Source organism: Triticum urartu, chromosome 1 (assembly GCF_003073215.2).
Source record: "Triticum urartu cultivar G1812 chromosome 1, Tu2.1, whole genome shotgun sequence".
NCBI classification, from domain to species: domain Eukaryota; kingdom Viridiplantae; phylum Streptophyta; class Magnoliopsida; order Poales; family Poaceae; genus Triticum; species Triticum urartu.
The window spans coordinates 580247523-580266590 of NC_053022.1; the positions used below are offsets into that span (position 1 = coordinate 580247523).

The window sequence follows — 19068 nt, forward strand, 5'->3', positions numbered from 1 at the left end:
ATGAACCAGCACATCATTTCCTGCATCTGCATACGGCCTGTGAAATTTTCACGGGCACCCAGCACATCATTTTCGTTTTCCGCAGTCGCAAAAATACAGCGCTTCAACAGAGGTTGGTATATACTACCTCCGTTTTCTCTAGATATAAGACATTTTAGAGATTTCTATACATACTACATATAGATGTATATAGACGCATAGTGTAGATTCACTTATTTTTTTAAAAAATATAAGACCTTTTAGAGATTTCAATACAGATTATATATGAATGTATATAGACGTATTTTAGAGTTTAGATTCACTCATTTTGCTCCATATCCGTATGTAGTCTCCTATTGAAATCTCTGAAAAGGCTTATATTTAGAAACAAGGAGAGTATATGAAATCAACGCATGGAAACCACACAAGGTTGGCGTTTTATTTCCAGAATTGCCAAGGTTCGCATCCCTTGTCCTGTAAAAACATACAGAGGTTTTGTGGACATGTTGCAACAATGCGCCAGGGGAATCCGCAATGCAGAAAACTACTACACCGTGGGTAAGATGAATCCGCAATGCAGAAAACTACTGCACCGTGGGTAAGACCACGGCAACACATAAGGGGCGGACCCACGTGGTCGTTGCCGGTGTCACAGGACACCGGGTAAAATTTCTCGTTACGTACTATATAAGGCACATATACTCCTGTGACACCGGTAAAGTTAGTCGATGGACACCGGCTAGAGCCAGCGAAACGGTGCACGAGCAATGCCCATCTAATAGTCCAGGCACACGACAAGATAGAGTTTGATCGATCTGGTTTGGTTTGTGTACGTGGGCCTCCAGTCTGCTGGCTTCTCGCATCTTCGCGTTGATTCCTCAGAAAGCTCACGCTAGCCCTATCGCCGCCCACCTCCCTGCTCGCCATCGAAACATCGCGGCGCGCCAGTGTCGCCCCGCCTGACTCCGTGACTCGCCCAGATCACCGGAAAGAAAAAGGTACGGCAAGAGAACCCCTCGATCTGTTTCAAGTGCGTATCTCTATTTCTCACAATTTTTGTTTCTCAAACACCGAACTAGGGCTTCAAATCTTAAGGATGTTACAATTATATATTGGATTACTGCGTTTTTTTTTGGACCTATGCACGTGTATTTGAGAATAGGATTACCGGGATTTTTCAATATGTATGCCGCTACGAATTTGTTTGAGAATTGAATTATTGTGAATTTCCAAATTTTGGGAGTGCTTATCATTTTTGCCGATCATCCTTGTCTCCATTGTTTGGAGTTTTTATGCTTTACTATTTTTAACTTCATATAATCAGCTAGTAATTGCTAAGGCTCTGTTTGGGAGTAATTTGTTTGAGACTACAGTTTTTAACCCCATGATGACAATGAATATTTTAGCTTATGAAACCATCAGTTTCTAAAACTACTGTGAAAATGGTGCTGTGTTTGGCAAGCAACATACTATGTAGTATTGTCTTTGACCACCACTAGTGTCCTTTGTTGTTTTCCTCGGTTTTTAAAATAGAGGTCCTGATCTTTTTTTTCATACAGCAAAAATACCATAGTTTTGTGGATACTTTCAAATACTTTCAAATACATTACTACAGCAAAAATACATTAGTGCATTATTATTTTTTGCTTTCAAATACTGCAATGCAGTATTTGAAAGCAAAAAATAATAATGCACTAATGTATTTTTGCTATAGTAATGTATTTGACTACAAGAAATTGCACTGATTGTTTTTGCGGGAAAATACTGCAATCTTAATTAGAGGCAAACATCTCAAAGTATTTGAAACGGTACTTTGTCAAAATAGTATTCTTGAAATACATTGTAACCAAACGCACCCTAAGTATGTAATTTTTATGTATAGCATTGTATATTCCTATGCATATGTGATGTGCATGTGGACACCAGGTCATTTTTGTTCTGGGTTCGCCCTTGAACACATTACACGGCAGCAGCTGCAGAAGAAAAAGACCGCACTCACCAACACTCAAAACCAACCTATTCCCTTCGTCCCATAATATAAGTTCCTTCACCTGGTCGTAGGTTTGCTTTGCTCCTCAAAGTACGGTATACGGATAAACGCCTCTTGGACACGTATGGACGTTGGAGGCACAGCTGGTCTGGTACGTGGAGGTGGACAGTCTGCCTTTCCTTGCGTATGTATATGTGCTGCACGCCTCGCAGTTGCAGCCGGAGATCTGCTCTAGACACACGAACCACCACATAATTTTCGTTTTCTGCAGTCGCAAAAATACAGGGTTTTCTCTTTATGTTAACCCAGTACATCGTCGAAAGACATAAAATAAATTCAGAAAAACACGAATACCGGTGTCTAGAATTTGAACACGGTGATACCACTGTCCTTCTAACCGTCCAACCATTGGTTTGCAGTTTCAACTGAGGATGATGTATATGAAATCAACGGAAGAAAAGACACAAGGTTGGCATTTTATTTCCACAATTGACAAGGATCGCATGTACTATCCCTGGCCCTGTAAAAACATACAGAGGTTTCGCGGACATGTCGCAACAGTACGCCAGGGGAATCCACAATGCACAAAACTACTGGGCCGTGGGTAAGACCATGGTAACACATCACACAGCAGCAGTTGCAGAAGAAAAACAGCCGCACCCACCAACACTCAAAACCAACCTAGCATTTTTGCCGTGCACTTTATTACATCTAATACACGATCGTATCCGGAACATTCCAGCTCCTCCATCCCGACTGGACATGGCAAAACACCCAGGTAAACCATCTAGAGTCGCGACTTGGTGCCATCAGCTGTGGTGGCAGCCTGCAACAGTTTTCAGGGGATGCACAATCAGGTGATGCAAAATTCACTAATTCAGTAGAATGAGAAGAAGCGCCATTCCGGATCCCAAAGCTACATCAATGACGCGGAAATGCGATAGAATCTTACCAAGGATGCGCCGTGACTAGCTCTGGCAGCTAGATATTCACAGGGTTTGAAGAACTCTCCATAATCTTTGGACCACCCGTCCAGTCTGCGGTACACGTATTCCGCGCTGAGAGAGTCGGCCCAAAACATCACTCCACCCCTGGTGTAAAAAGAGATCACATAGGACTGATCAGTTAAGATAAATATATACCGGTTTACCACGAGTCTTTGTTTTCACTGACATAATTTGTCTAGGAAAATTCCTGTGGTTTTGAGATGAACCGGAGCCGTGCTCCATGCATGCCGGTGAAGCTTCCACGGGCTAACGCACTTGGTGAAGGCAAGGCAGCTTATCGGACCCAGTAGGAGATGTGATTATCCTCGCGCGGCGGATGGTTTGTGTTACTGGCTTGCCCGCCTGGCCGCGAGTAACTTCGTACCAGTTGCATGCGTGTCCCCTGAAGTCGACGCAGGACACGCCTCGTCGGGCGACCCCTGCGTCGACTTCTTCTTCCAGCTCGTCCAGGGCCGGCGACCGCGGCCGCGCTGCTCGGCGTCGCCTGGGCTGCGGCTCTTGTGCCACCTCCGCAGCGTCCGGGGCCTCGGCAAGGCCGACCGCGAGGTCATCTACGCCGCCGCGCCGCCCTCTGGATGCACTCCCTCCAACCACCCGCGCGCCCTCGCCGCCAACCTCGGGTGCTTCGCCAGGTTCGGCTGCCTCCCCGATATCCTCTACCGCGTCCTCCGCGGGCCGCGGGCCCCACCCCACGACGAGCGCAAGGACCTGCGCGCGGGCGACACGGCCAACATAGGGCTCGCCGCTAAGTGGTGCCCGTTGCCCCGCTCGTCGTAGTCGTACGACCGCGCGACTACGCTGCTCTGCGAGGCCATCGCACGACTCCCAACTCCCGAGTACCTCGCCATCCCTCCCCGACAAAGCTAGCACTAGGCCTAGCGCGTCCGCAACAACCGCCTCCGCTGTTAGGAAATAAACCGTGATGCGTGTGTGTCCGTGGTCACCAGCGTGCGTGCGTTGGGTGATGTCAGTTGGATAGATTAGTTGTTGCTAATGCAAATCATTTTAGGAGCTGCATGCATGAAGCCAGTCCGTGGTCATCCTGCTGACCGCCACTCAAGGGCGAGCACGACGAGTCGGCGGAGCTCCGGCCTCACCGACTGCACGCCATGATGTCCGGCGGGGACAACGCACGCAATGGATGGTACCATCAAGGTCTCTGACATGCATGTAAGGGCCTGGGCGAGGTGCTGTACGAGTGGGAGGGGGAAGGAGGTCACGGACCTGGACGTCCCCGGAGAGGTCAGGTCGTCTCCGGCAGGTGCTGCCGGCGAATGCTCGCTGCAGAAGAGCGTCAGCTCGGCTCCGGGTGCTTCAACTTGGCGGACCCGGACCACACACCACGAAGCACGCAGCACACGCCGGAGCACATATCCGGCGCCTTGACACCACGTACGCCCGACGTAGCTCCCACAACCACACAACTAGGCACGACCACCGTCCTGTCCTGCCCAGACACAGGCGCGAGGGGACGGTGCTTGGTGGTGGTGACAGGACTCTGTCGGCGAGCTCTTGAGGCAGGCGCGGCGCCAGGGCGGACCGGCGGGAGCCCCTCCGGCACGGTGTCATTTCGTCGAGTACCTTGTGCACCTCCGCCCTTGTTTTTCTTTCGAGGAAAACCCGTATGAAATTGAAACCTAGCATGTTGGTTTCATACTACTGACTAAAGTGCACCTCACCCGCCTTAGGTTTGTTTTGAGTTATCCAAGATGCTGACTTAGCAGAGTAGACGCCTGCTCTGCTCTACGGCCGGAAAGACGCTGCTCGCCAGCACCATCGCGTCCGAGTCTTGCCGTCGTCAACGGGCCGGAGATCATGTCCATGATGGCCGGCCATAGTGATTAGTGAAGCGAGGACAACATTGTGCAAACCGTTGGACGAGTCCAAGGCCAAGGCGCCGTGCACTTGATGGACCGCGAGATCGGGTCTCAAGCTCAGCGCTCAAGCTGATGGCCCGCGCGCGCAGGTCATGGTCATGGTCATGGATGCTTCGGCCGCTTTGACAAGGAGATCGACCGACGACGTCGGCCACCTCGCGGTCCTCTCAAACGACGTCCACCTGGAGCGCATTAGCTAGCTGAAACCTGAAACTGCAGACTGAGGCAAGCAGCTGAATTAACTAGACAAGGTGTCCGGTGATGTCCTTCTTGGCCGTCAGCAGGCGCATACTCCGGCTCCGGGCTGCTGCCTACTGACGTAGTACGTGCTGTCCGTCGATATTCAGAAAGAGGGAAATGATTGGTCACTTTGATACTTTCATCAAGTGTACACATTTTTTTTAACTCCGTACTACTCCCAGGCACGCTGTTAACTAAACTTGACAGCTTTTGCTTGGTTGAGGTTTCCAAAGTGAATGCATGCGTTCAATCGGGCCTGAATGATTGATTGATTTACATGCTTGCAGTTGGTTCAGGTTTCAATACATGGGACGGAGTTTTTGGGCATGGAGCCGTCGCCAAGAACTGAACTGAGTCATGTTTTTCCAAATGGGATCCGGGAATAGGAGATTACTCCTACTCCCTCTGTTCCGAATTACTTGTCTTAGATTTGTCTAGATACGGAGGTATCTGACAACTTGTTAATGGCCAGCCTAGGAGGCTAGAACACATCTCAACGACAATGTGTGTCGTGTTGTGTCGTGTCGTGTTGCACAATAGAATAGGTGAACATATCTACAGGCATAACCTGTTGCACATTCAGTAAACACTGTCGTATGTTCAGAGAAGGGGTGTTAGCAGATCCGGCAATACCGATTCTGAAGATGGACGGCTGAGATGGCTTCCTACACCGACGACTAGTTGCCACCGCAGGATTCACTTTACCGTTGCTATTGTACTAGCATTTCTACTTTTCAATGTTTTACGCTAGCTGTCCTTCTCAGCCTATAACCAGCCGGGATGTGGCTGGAGAAGATCATTATCGAATTCCCCATTCCCTTCCTACCATGGCTTACACTTGAAACGACCATATACTCTCCTCTTTCAAAAATAATAGCCCAGATTTGATCGATAGTTACACAATTTCTTCCCCGGTCTACAATCTATACTTCACATATCATCTGGGTCCTGACAAATTGCTATCATATCCATCGATCCATGGTGGAGGCGCATTCCGGTTGGGAATTTTTTTTTCTCTTCTTGAGCGGCGGCGGTATTGTCTCGGGCGGCGTCGGCGGCAAGGTTGAGGTTCGTGGTGGCGGTGTGGAGGCGCTGGTGTCGGTGATAGTTCGAGCGCAGATCAGTAGGGCAGAAGTGCTTGTTTGGGTACTCTGCTCGATCGGGAAAATCCCATGTTCGGGTGCTGATCCGTGTGCCAGGGAGGCGTGGACTGGGCGGCGGAAGGATCGGAGGTCTTGCGAAGGTTGTTGGGGTTTTTCTCAGTGGTAAAACTCTTCACCCGATAACTTAGATCAAGCCGATGGGGCGCGCAAAGGCAATTGATGAGGCGTATCTTCAAGAAGTTCCGTCTCTGCGCGATGACTTTCGAGTTCTACAAAAGGATAGTGCGCAAATGCATTCACATGTGCCATAATTGCAAGAAGAGGTGTAGGCGATCAGTTCATCAGTCCCAAACAAGGAGAAATATCTGTGCAGGTTGGCAGTGTGGATAAACTGCTACCGGATCTGAGTAAGCAGTTATCAGTGACCAATTTAGTGTTGCAAACACTTGTGAAACCTGTGGAAAACATATGACAAAATGATATATCTTCTAGTTCTAGTCAGATAGTCAAATTCACCTACACTGCAAAATGAGCAAACGCATGAGCTGTTGGGCAGAGCAGATCAGTTAAGGAAGCAACTAGAAGTTGAGAAAGAGAAGACTAAGCAAATGGAGGATTTGCAACTGCACAATCTGTCACCTACCAGAACTAACAGGCCCACAACACCTCTTGGTTATGCCAATCAAATGAGACAAGAAACTACTAGTGTGGTAGGAACTCACTAACTGGAAGGAACAGTGTGCACACCCATGCCTTCCAGCAGTACTATCAGCAGAACAGAGATAGACAACTATGGCAGGGATACTACAAGACTTATGGAGCATTGGAGACCTCAAAGCACCAGGGCCCGACGGAATGCCTGCAATTTTCTACAAAATATTTTGGCATATTGTGGGTGACAAGGTAACAACTAAAGTTCTGAATACCCTCAAAGCCGGTCAAATGCCGGAGGGGTGGAATGATACCACAGTGGTTCTAATTCCAAAGTGTCCCAACCCACAAAGCATGAAGGACTTAAGGCCCATCAGTCTATGCAATGTCATCTATAAGGTGATTTCTAAAGTAATCTCAAATAGACATATTCTTCCTGATATTATATCTCCTAACCAAAGTGCATTTGTTCCGGGCCTCATAATTTCAGATAATATCCTCTTAGCATATGAACTAACACATTTTTTGCAGAGAAGAAGAAGAGGCAAGGTAGGCTATGCAGCGCTAAAACTAGACATGAGTAAAGCCTACGATCGTGTGGAATGGAATTTTTTGAAAGAAATTATGCTTAGACTGGGGTTTGCCATTGGCTGGGTAAATTTGGTGATGAAGTGTGTTACAACGGTGAGGTACCAAGTCAAGGTGAACAAGGACTTGACAGAGTTAATCATACCCCAGAGAGGATTGCGACAGGGAGACCCTCTCTCACCCTACTTGTTCCTCCTGTGTGCAGAGGGTTTCTCATCTATGCTATATGAAGCTGAGAGGAAGGGCATCTTGTGTGGTATTAAACTCTGCAGAGAAGCACCAAGTGTGAGTCACCTCCTGTTCGCAGACGATTCACTACTATTTTTTGAAGCTAATGCGAGCAATGCTAGAGCTGTGAGCTCCATACTAGATAAATATGAAGCTTGTTCAAGGCAAGTTATTAATAAAGAGAAATCAGCCATCCTTTTCAGTAAGAATACAGATCAAAATCATAAGAAAGAGGTGATGGACACTATGCATATACTATCTGAAGGTCTCAAAGGAAGATATTTGGGAATGCCGGCTTATGTAGGGAGGGCAAAAAAAAGAACTTTCATTTATATAAAGGAGAAGATATGGAATAAAATTCAGGGGTGGAAGGAAAAATTACTTTCAAAGTCCGGAAAGGAGGTACTTATTAAAGCGGCAGCTCAGGCTATACCAGTGTACACAATGTCCTGCTTCAATATAACTAAAGCATTATGTGAGGATCTCAGTTCCATGATCTGCAAATATTGGTGGAGCCAAATGGACAGAGTTAACAAGATACATTGGACAAGCTGGGAGAAGCTATGTAAACCAAAGAGAGTGGGAGGTCTGGGTTTCAGGGATCTACATCATTTCAACATGGCAATGTTGGCAAGACAAGCATGGCGCCTCCTCCAATCTCCTTCCTCCTTGTGTGCAAGAGTACTTGCAGCAAAATACCATCCAGAGAGTAGTATAATCGAAGCGAAGCCGAAGAATGGAATGTCGTACACATGGCGTAACATCCTAAAAGGAGTTGAGCTTTTGAAAAAGGGATTGATTTGGCGAGTGGGCGATGGTAGAAGCATAAATATCTGGTCAGATCCGTGGATACCAAGAGGCAGCACTAGAAGAGTTACCTCTGTGAGAGGAAGACACCTGGTCACAAGAGTTTTAGAACTCATTGATCCAGCCACAAACACTTGGGATAAGCAGTTGGTGCAGCAAACCTTCAATACTGAAGATGCTGAGATAATCCTACAAATTCCAATCCAGGAGCACACCAGTGATTTCATCGCTTGGCATTATGACAAGAAAGGGTTATTTTCGGTGAAATCAGCTTATAAGGTGGCTTTGGACTGTGCAGAACAAGAATCGTCTCGGGGACATGCATCTAGTACATGGAGTAATAATGAAGGTACAAATTTCAACTGGGGAAAACTTTGGGCCCTCTCCCTGCCAGGTAAGATCCTCCACTTCTTATGGCGTCTAGCAACTTATAGTTTACCATTAAGAATGAAACTAAAGCAGAGGGGTTTGGAAGTGGATACACGATGCTCAGTTTGCTTTAGATTTGATGAGGATGGAGGGCATTGCTTCCTGAAATGCAAATTTGTGAAAAAGATTTGGGGTTTATCCCAAATGGAACCTATCAGGCTGAATTTGTTGTTGTGCACAAATCCTCTATGTCTATTGGAAGAAGTGTTTCGGCTGAATGAGGAGGAATGTATGAAAGTGTGTATCTTACTTTGGTTAGTTTGGCATCAAAGAAACAAAGCCAATGCTGGAGATAAAATCAAATGCCCAGATGACATATTATCTTCTATTAATTACCATACTTATGAATACAGGAGCCTGAAGCAGCGGAGGATCATCCCAAAGCAGACAAACATCCAAAAGTGGACTCCTCCACCAGGTGAGTTTTTGAAAGTAAATATTGATGGTGCATTTCACAAAGGAACGCATGCTGGAGGATGGGGGTTTACTGTAAGAGATGAGTATGGTTTACTTTTAGCTGCAGGTGCAGGAAACCTGGAACACGTCTCGGATGCCCTTCATGCTGAAGCACTAGCAATACTAAATGCGCTCAATGCAACAGCCAAGATGGGTTTCAACCAAGTCATCTTCGAAATGGACTCCACAATGCTGAAGCAAGCAATTTCAAGTGAGGACTATGACCTAGCGCCACTCGGAGCCTTGTTCCAAGAGATAAAATTCCAACTGAGGGTCGCTTTTGAGAATGTAAAACTTTATGTATGCCCTAGGTCTTGTAACAATGCAGCGCATGTCTTAGCAGCACATGGAGCTAGCTTAGGAGATGACATGTATGAAATCTGGTTAGGACAGTTTCCTGAACTTGTAATGAACTCTGTAGCTGGGGATTTAACCAGCAGGTCTCTGTAATGGAATAGCAATTGTTCCCTTCAAAAAAAAAGACATGCAAGCTCAGTTCATGAGGTCCTTAACTAAGGGTCCAAAACTAGATTTCCCTAGATTTTCTGGAGAAGACCCGGTGGGGTGGATAAGATAGCGCAACAAATGTTTTCAGATGTTTGTTGCACCTGAGGAGTACAAAGTATCTCTATATGTCACTGATGAGCTGATACATGAGATGATGCCTAGGGAGGCGGTGCGACGGGAGCCACATGAGACGTCAACCTGTGGGTCACTGCAAGGTGGATTGCATGAATCGGCGCTATGGCCCGAATGTGTGATGCAGCGGCAGCGCCGTGTTTGTGTAATGGCAGGGAAACCTCAGGGCAGCGGCACTGTGAAAGTTGGCACTGTGAAAGTTCAACTAATCCCCAGGTGGTTTTGATAATTAATAATAACATATAAGTCATTGAACTAATGCCTACTCAAGATAAGATTTCAGGAGGTTCAATGTTGGCATGGCAAGGACTAGTGAATGTGGACCCCTCAAAATGCTAAGGACATGGATTGGCAAAAGCTTCAAGACTCTACATTTTTGGTTAAGTGATCCAAGATCATGTTGAATCCTATAGGAAAGCCAATACTATTAAAAGGGGATGATGTTTTGATGATGAGTTTGTTGTTCAAGTGCATGAAGATATTGCTCCAAAACCCTCAATCACATTCTCCAAAATCCTATCTGTCTAAACCCTAAAAAGCCAACTCGGTCCCACCAATCCACTTCTATCCGGACTCACCAAGTTACTTCAGACAGAGCCATAAGCAAAACCCTAACACTTCGGTCCTATCAATATTGATCTCGATCCCACCGAGAGGGTGTGACCAAGTTTCTGTAATGCAATCGCTTCACTTTGGAATTACCGAGTGGAAACAATCAGAATTACCGCGATGAGGTTCTGCACTAGCCATTGCACTTCGGTCACTCCGAGTTGTTCTGTTCGGTGGCAATCACCTGAGAAGTCCGTTGGTTTTCATATTTTGCAAGAGATGAGAGAGTTGAGTGCTGTTTTTCAGGGTTCTAGCCTCCAGTACTCTAGTCGCCAAACTAATTCGATGGCTCACCGGCTTGCCAAGGAGGCATTATCCATGAACAACTTAGTTGTAACTCTTGATATAAACTCTGGCTGGCTGACTGATCCGATACAGTCAGACATGCCTTCCCCTATTAAATAAAGAGCTGAAGGGCGAAGAGCTTCAAAAAGATGAGGCAGATCACATGCGGTCAAGTGATCAATCCGATTGTTTGCGAGGTCAGGAACGTTGCTCAATGATCGGTGGAGGCACGTGGCTTCCTCTTGTTAGTCACGTCGCTTCTTCTTGTAAAACATGAGTCACACCATATAAAAGGCTAGGCTTCGGCCAGGTACCAATAGATTTGTTTTGCGTGAGTTTATGAGAAATACAGAATCACCCGAGTCTGGGGTGACCATATGTTGTGTGTTCCATGTGATTTTTCATCGCGGAAATTTACTAGCGACGAAGGGTTGATCATTACATCGACGCGTACGTGCTGATTCAAGAGGATCATAATTTTTATTCGTGTACTAATCATGCAAGGATGGAGATTGTTATTGGAGGTTGTGAGAAGGACAAAGAAAATAATTGCAAACCAATCATCGCTGGGCAAGTTCGGGCCATCTACACACACGAGTTAGCGTCTCCCTGACGTGGCGGATGCAGGCGGGCCACCCCATATCCATCATACATTTGGGCTGGATATGAGGGGCGCCGGGATAATCCGGGCGTTTGAGGCCGGTTTGAGATGTCCGAATGGGTCGCTTTTTTGTAACCGGTCAGTGACCGGATGGTCTGCCCGGGCGTTTGATGTGGGTTAAGGGCACAGGCTGTGGATGCGCTAAGATAGATGGAGGCGGGTTGTTGGTGAAAGAGGCCCGCTTAGATCTGCGCGACGACTCGTACGGTGAAGAATGACGTGCAAACGGATGCACGGACGACGTCCGTTCCGGGCTGCCGTGTGTGGCACGAGGTGGCCTAGTCGGAGAAAAAGCTGGTGTAGTTGATGCCAAGTGGGAGTAGCAAACCGACTTAGATCAGGAAATCAAAAAAGAAACGCTGATCAAACGGCCAGAGAGAGAGAAAAAAATTGAATCAATGGATCTGAAAAATGACTTTTTAAGGCAGCAGATCAACATGATCAATGGACAAACCCTAGCTACGGGTTGCGCAGCCCTGGTGGAGTTCAGGGAGATCAACCTCCCAAGGGGCGGCGCGGCACGAAAGTGATCGTGGAGCTAGGTCTAGGAACTCGCGGTTGATACCATATAAATAGATTAGAGGGAAGAGAGTTGGCGTAATGCGATGTATATGTATCATTGAGCCTTTTTTTAGGTAATTTTTTTTAAAGAGAAAGACGCCTCCAAGAGATAAGTTGAAAATAATTCTTGTGTAATCCGGTGCAATCTCTAACTTCAAATATATCTCTAACTTTTTCGAATGTTCAACTTGGCATCTAGAACAATCACAAAGAACATCCAGGACACATTACCAATTGGCATGAACTGTTTCTCAATTTTTTTTTGGCATGAAGTATGTGGTATGTGATTTGTTCTTTTTTTCTCGGAATAATAGTCTGTGATAGTTTTTTAGGAACAGTCTGCGATTTTATTTTTGAGAAGGGCTCATTTTGTTTGGGCTTGGGCGTGCTGGGCCTTGGCATGAACTGAGACGATTGCTAGTGACTTCTGGCGGTGGCGGAACCTCAGTCGAACCCTAGCTAGCACTCCAGAAGATTCTCGAAAAAAAAAGCTAGCACTCCGAGTAAATTACAGAAAACCACCACCTTGAAGTCAAGATTTGCGAAAACTACTACAATACATTTTTTTGCAGAAAATACCATGTCTACAGTAATCTTTTTGCAAATAACACTGATCAGCGGATTAAACTCATTTGAGCGCGTTTATGACAGGTGAGTCCGTTTTTTATTGACGTGGCGTAACGTTTCGTGCCAAATGGGTCTTAATCTAAATTTACAAACGAGTCCCTGAAATTTTATATAAACACCCTTGAATTAAAAAGCAAAAACGCAATTAGGCCCCGTGTGCATAGAACCGGTAGCATGGCGCCCATGGCTCTGGTCGCTGGCTTGGGGCAGCGCCATGGCGGCTTGGGCGGCGGATGGACCTCGCCGGCGTCGAGGTAGAGCACCTCCTCTTCTCTCTTTGGCTTGGACGGCGGATTGATCTCGCCGGCGTTGAGCCCGATCTGGATCTCGGCCACGACCAGCGTAAGCACCTGCACGCGCACGTCATCCCCTTGGCTAATCTCCGGTGTTGTTGATCCTCTTCCGTCTGCTCACCGTCGCCACTCGAGGACCGTTGCTTGCCGCCGCCTTGTGTTGCTGCTCGCCGCCGCCCTGTGTTGTTGCTCGCTGCCGCCCTGTGTTGTTGCTCGCCGCGGCCTCATCCTGCTGCCGGGGCGTTGCAGCGGCGGCCGGAGTCTTGCCTCGCTCGCACGAGTGTGGGCCGCACCGAGGGCGATGCCGAACTGGACAACAAGCATCAGTCGCAGCTGCGAGCGGCGGCGGCAGCAGCGAGCGCGGGGCGACAGGCGGCGGGCGGCAGGGAGTGCGGGTCAACGGGCGGTGGTGGTGGGCGGCAGGGAGTGTGGGGCCCCGTGCGGCGGTGGCGGGCGGCAGGGACTGCGGGGCGACGTGCGCGGCGGGCCGCCGGATGCTTGAGGGCGGCAGGGAGTGCGGGCGGCGGGCGGTGGTGGTGTCTAATTTTTACAGAGAGGGAAGAGAGGTGGAGAAGAATGGAGAAGAAGAGAGGGGTGCATGTGAAAAATGTATGCCACGTCAGCCAAAAATGGGACCCATCTGTCATAATCTTACTTAACAGCGCAAGTTTCACCGATCAGTGCTTTCTGCAAAAAGATTACCGAAGACACGGTGTTTTTTGCAAAACAAAATGTATTATAGTGTTTATCGCAAACCTAGTCTTCAAAGTGGTGGTTTTGTACAATTTACTCTAGCACTCCAGAAACAATGGCGAGTGACGGTGAGCTGCTAGCGGCGGCGGATCCTGAGTCGAATCCCACCGCCACCACCATATCCTCCCTCGCCCGGGATGAACTTCTCGAGATCTTCCTCCGCCTGCCGGACCTGCCGGCGCTCGCCCGCGCCGCCTTCACCTGCCGCACGTGGCTCGGCGCCGTCCGCTCCTCCCCGCCCTTCCACCGCCGGTTCCGCGCCCTCCACCCGGCACCCCTCATCGGGTTCTTCCTCGACACCTACGGCGCTCCCACCCCCTCCTTCTTCCCCGTGCGCCACTTGGATCCGGACGTCACCGCTGCCGTCCGCCGGGGCGACTTCTTCCTCACCTCTCTCCCCGCACCCGCGTCCCTAAGGTGGAACGTCGCAGACTGCTGCGATGGGTATATCCTCCTCTGGGATACCACCGAGGTGGCGCTCACTGCTCTCAACCCTGTCACATGGGCTGTCCACTCCCTCCCGATGCCTCCCGATGATATCAGGGCGGACGCGGAGAACGCCGAGGATATCTGGGCCGACGCGGACAACGCCGATGATAGTTGGTCAGACGCGGACAACCTAGGCGGCTTCACCTTCCTTGGTTTTCACATCTTGTCCTCTGAGGACAACCCTCAGTCATTTCGAGTGGTCTGTGTCTGCAGTGATGAATATAGGGTTCGTGCCGCGGTCTTCTCGTCGGAGACATGGGACTGGGTCATCCATCCGTGGGTGGAAGGGACAATCATGAGGGCTAATGATGGCATGATGGCTGCCGGTTCCATTTACTGGCCTTGCCCTAGCTGTGGAACTGGAAGCATGATAAAAATTGACACTGCCATGATGGATATCACCACTCTGGACATGCCCAATGGAGTGGACATGGGGGCAGGCAGCATCAAGGTCGGGGAGACCAAGGATGGTGAACTTTGTATTGCTCGTGCATCTTATGATCTCCTTCTCAATGTTTGGATCCATAGTGTTGACGGTGATGGGATTCAAGGCTGGACACCACACAGGACATTCTCTATGAGTTCCGAAACCGATCGCGTTTCTCAGGGCTGGGCGGGGCACTATGATGGAGACCTCGAGGTTGTGCAAGTTAAGAATGGATGCGTTTACTTATCAGCAAAAATGATGTGCCCTCTTGGCACACTCTGCCGCTGGGTTTTCTCCCTTTCCTTGGAGACTATGAAGCTTGACTTGCTGGTTGAGGGAAGGTATGATGGGCCTGGCTATCCATACATTATGGCATGGCCTCCTTCTTTAGTTGGTGATGATCAACTTGAACTCTAAGGTTGGTACTCAAGTATGCAGCTGGCTGTCATCGCATATGAGGAAATGAGCGACAATTCTGTCTTTAGTAATGGTTAATTCGCATAGAGGTATTCAGATATACTGAAACTGGTGGTGCGAATTGCTGGAGCTAATGTGTTTTATGTAAGTTTGGATTTCCATGTGCCGCTGCCGCATACTTTCTATTGAATACTGCTATGCTACTTAACCTATTTGTGTTCATCTTGTTATGCTTGTGTTTTCTGGTGGTTTAGCTGTGACTTGTTTTAATTTGCATTCCAGTTTGCAATATTAAGCAGCTGATGCCTTGGTTGAATAGATGTCAGAGAATGTTGAAAGTAGTTGTAATAAAATTTGAGTAAAATGGAATTCTTAATACGCATCCATGCTTCCAACAGGAATCCCCTGGTACACATATTATGTACTAACAAGAACTGTGAATTGTCACTATTGTATTGCAGAAGCTGGATCATCTATTTTGGAACGTTGGGAGTATGATTAAGCTTGTACTGAGTGCTTGACTAAACGTTGAATATTTTCCCACCCAACTTTGGGTGGTTTATTGGTGATTTGCATTCAGTCGTTGATGTTAGTCAGTTGGTGCCTTGATAGACTAGAATACTGCGTATCTAATTCTAATCTAATACTATGAAAAGTTGGTTGCTGATACTATGAATCCATGCATGTGCTGTGAGCTTGTGACCGATGTATTTGTGAAAACACAGTAGGATGAATTGTTCCATCAAATAGAAGAGTAGGGTCATGTCCCATTTAAGTTTGAGAGGTCAGCTCCTGGATGCCCGTTTCTCGATCGGGCTCCACCTCCATCCATTATTCCATGGTTGGTTCCATACCATACGGCCAAAAAAGGGCAGTAGGAAGAATAATCCTTCAAGGCTTGTGTAATGTGTGGATGAACTTGAAACAGGTGTTGTTGGTCAAGGAGGAGCTGTTTATTCTCCTTGACATAATATATTTTAGTGTGTCCACCTCTTTTGCTCCAATTATTTTGTTGAAACTCATTGTGCACGTACATGCTTGTTGCCAGCTTTAAGAGACACTCTCCAAACCAACTACAGAACACATCAGTCGTACGTGTATTATACTAGTACGAAAAAGGGTCACTCTCCAAACCAACTACAGAACACATCAGTCGTACGTGTATTATACTAGTACAAAAAAGGGTCACGGTAAAACATCACAAAAAACGACCGAACAAGGTTCTAGAACCTTCCCAAAATCGGTGGGGAAGACAAGAAAATTGTTGCATTGTGCCGACCCATATAGGGCGCCAGCTGGGTATGCTTTTTACTCGACTGGCAACACCGTACGGGCAGATTAGGATTAGTGCAACCAAAGTAGACCTAGTGGCAAATTTGATCTTTAGCAAAGTATTCCAGGATTGCAGCCCTTTTGAATTCTGATGTCTAAGACCATTGTTCCCCTCGAGTAATCGGCACATCAATTTAGGCTTTGTTTGGCACTAGACTTGTAGGAGAGTATTTGGGGGATTATCCTGGCTCATCCTGAAACCCACGAAAAAAACCAACGCATTATTTTGCGGATCAGTTTTATATAGACTCCTCCTCGGTTATCCCCCAGAAGCCCTCACCTTCCTTGTGTAACTCAATACCCGCTTCCCTCAAAAAAAGAGAAACTCAATACCACCTTCCCTCGCTTAGTATCCTCCCGGATGAAAGTGCACCACCGATGAAAATAGCAAGTCGACGCCAATGGCACCTCCTTTGTCCCTGTTTCTAGCCAACGCAACTCCTCTTGAGTGCCTCTTACTCGATGCAACTTACATTCTCTATGATGAGACCATCTCCAAACATACCCCACCGCCCCTTTTCTGGTGGACAACCTCAACACTGCCCGAAATAAACAATTGTCTCGAACTAGACAACCAAAAGTGAACCCATTTCATCCCGCTGTCTAGCACCCCCAAACATATCATGCATGTTGGGTGGATTTGGGGCCAGGCATGTCGGGGCTGGCCGAACGAATCTGACCCACCTTGGACCACACAACCTCCCCCCATCTGGTGTGGACCGAACCTTAAATCTCACTCCTCACCCCTTTTGCGTCCGCTCCTTTCCACTCATCCCCTGGCTACTCATCCATGGCCATGTCGAGCTCCGGATAGGAGTCCATCTGATTCAGATGCGACGTTGGTGCTGACTGTTGCCCGCTCGGATGAGAACGAGTTCTCCCTCTGCCTTGGGCTCTTCGTGGTTTTTTAAAAAATATTCACAATTTAAAAATGTTCAATGCTTATTTAAAGTTTTGAATTTAATTAAATGTCTAGAAAATTGCAAAAACATTTGAATTCATTAAAATTTCACGATTTTTACAAAAATGTTCCTTAATTCTAAAAAAAATCTTGAACTTACAAATGTTCAAGCATTTGAAAATAATCTTGAATTTACAAATTGTTAGCGATTTTTTTTAGAAGTTAGAGTTTAAATTTCTTTCATTAATTTAAAAAGATGTTTGCAGATTTCGCAAAATGTGCCGCAATTTAGAAAAAGTTGGAAAACTTAAAGAAATGCTTGGGAATTTGAAGAAATGCTTTGGACTTTTTATAATGTTTGAGCACTTATATATTTTTCTAATTCACAAAATATTGTGAAATTTTAAAAATAATATCTTGCAAAATTGTAAAATATCATGAATTTTAAAAATAAAGCATTTTAAAAAGTTCGTGGATTTGTGTAAATGTTCTGAAATCATAGGAGATCTTCACCCATTTAAGTAAATGTTTGTGAAATTATTTATTTATTGCAAATTTTAAAAACATATTCCTGTATTAATTTGGAACAAAAAATGAACAAAAAAAACTGAGAGCCGATAAAAGCCAATCATGGAAAAACAGAACAAAGAGAAGAAAAAATGGGGGAAAGACTCGGCTTTTGACAGGCCCATGACACTCTGCTTACGACAGGCTCTACTTGGCAAGGCGACCCGCCGGCCGCCAACCCAGTTATTTTGCCGAATGCCCGTGCTTTACACGCAGCTTACGGTAGGCCGAGCCCCGAGTAAATTGCATGTTTCATCCTTGTACTCGCTGGTCTGTAACAAAACCATCCTCGTAATCGAAAAATGCTCTAATACGGTCCCGAGACTTGCAAATACGTAACAGACACGGCCCTGTGTACATTCTGTTATACATTGGGCCCTTTCAGCCCTGCTACGTCAGCGATTGGAGCTGCCAACTAACCTCTGTTTCCATCGATCAACCCCCGGGAATTTCGTAGGCCTCTGTTCATGGGTAGTTCTTTCCCGAGAACTACGTAGCCTGGGGCGGAGGAGGGTTTTGATCGGCGGCGGAGATCACGGCCGTGGGTGATAGTCAGCGGCGGATCTCGAAGGGAGGCGAAGGCGTTGGCATCTATTGATGTGAGCGGCGCCGATGCCACCCATACAACGGCAGAAGGGGCTCATCCCAGCATATGGTATGTTAATACGTAAAGTTCCCATGATGTGAATGCTTTTGCCCCCATTCTGTTGATGGAATCACTGGCTGAGTTGATAAATGATGATTACAACAGTCTTTCTGGTGGCTTAATGAACCTAAAATCACTTGTATATACTCCATAGCTAGCTTTGTATGTCATAGGCTGCTGCTGCTGATCATCCTAGTTTTCATGCCATTTACAAAGAGTCAAAGACTGTACCCTTGATCAAAGACACGTATGAACTGCTCAGCTGGTCAGTAACACGTTTACTTTTAATTCCATTCGCTTATGTATGTGATGTTCTAAACAAAATGTTGACCTTAGTCAGTCATCCACACAAGCAGAAACACGGTGAATTGACCCCAATGGGCTGAATAATTTCTTGGAATAGTTGACCGCATTGGCATTAACCAAGTTAACAAATACATTAATTTAATTTAACGCTACTGGTATTAGGATGGTACAATTTTGCTGCTATACAAAGAAAAGTTAAG

General features: G+C 46.9%; 1 long non-coding RNA gene across 1 annotated transcript; it reads right to left on the minus strand.

Moving 5' to 3' along the window:
* Positions 1 to 2421: 2421 nt before the first annotated feature.
* Positions 2422 to 3072, minus strand: LOC125540652. Its single transcript, XR_007297356.1, has 2 exons — positions 2922 to 3072; positions 2422 to 2795 (listed from the first exon to the last, which is right to left on the minus strand). It is a non-coding gene; the product is annotated as an uncharacterized LOC125540652 (long non-coding RNA).
* Positions 3073 to 19068: the final 15996 nt, after the last annotated feature.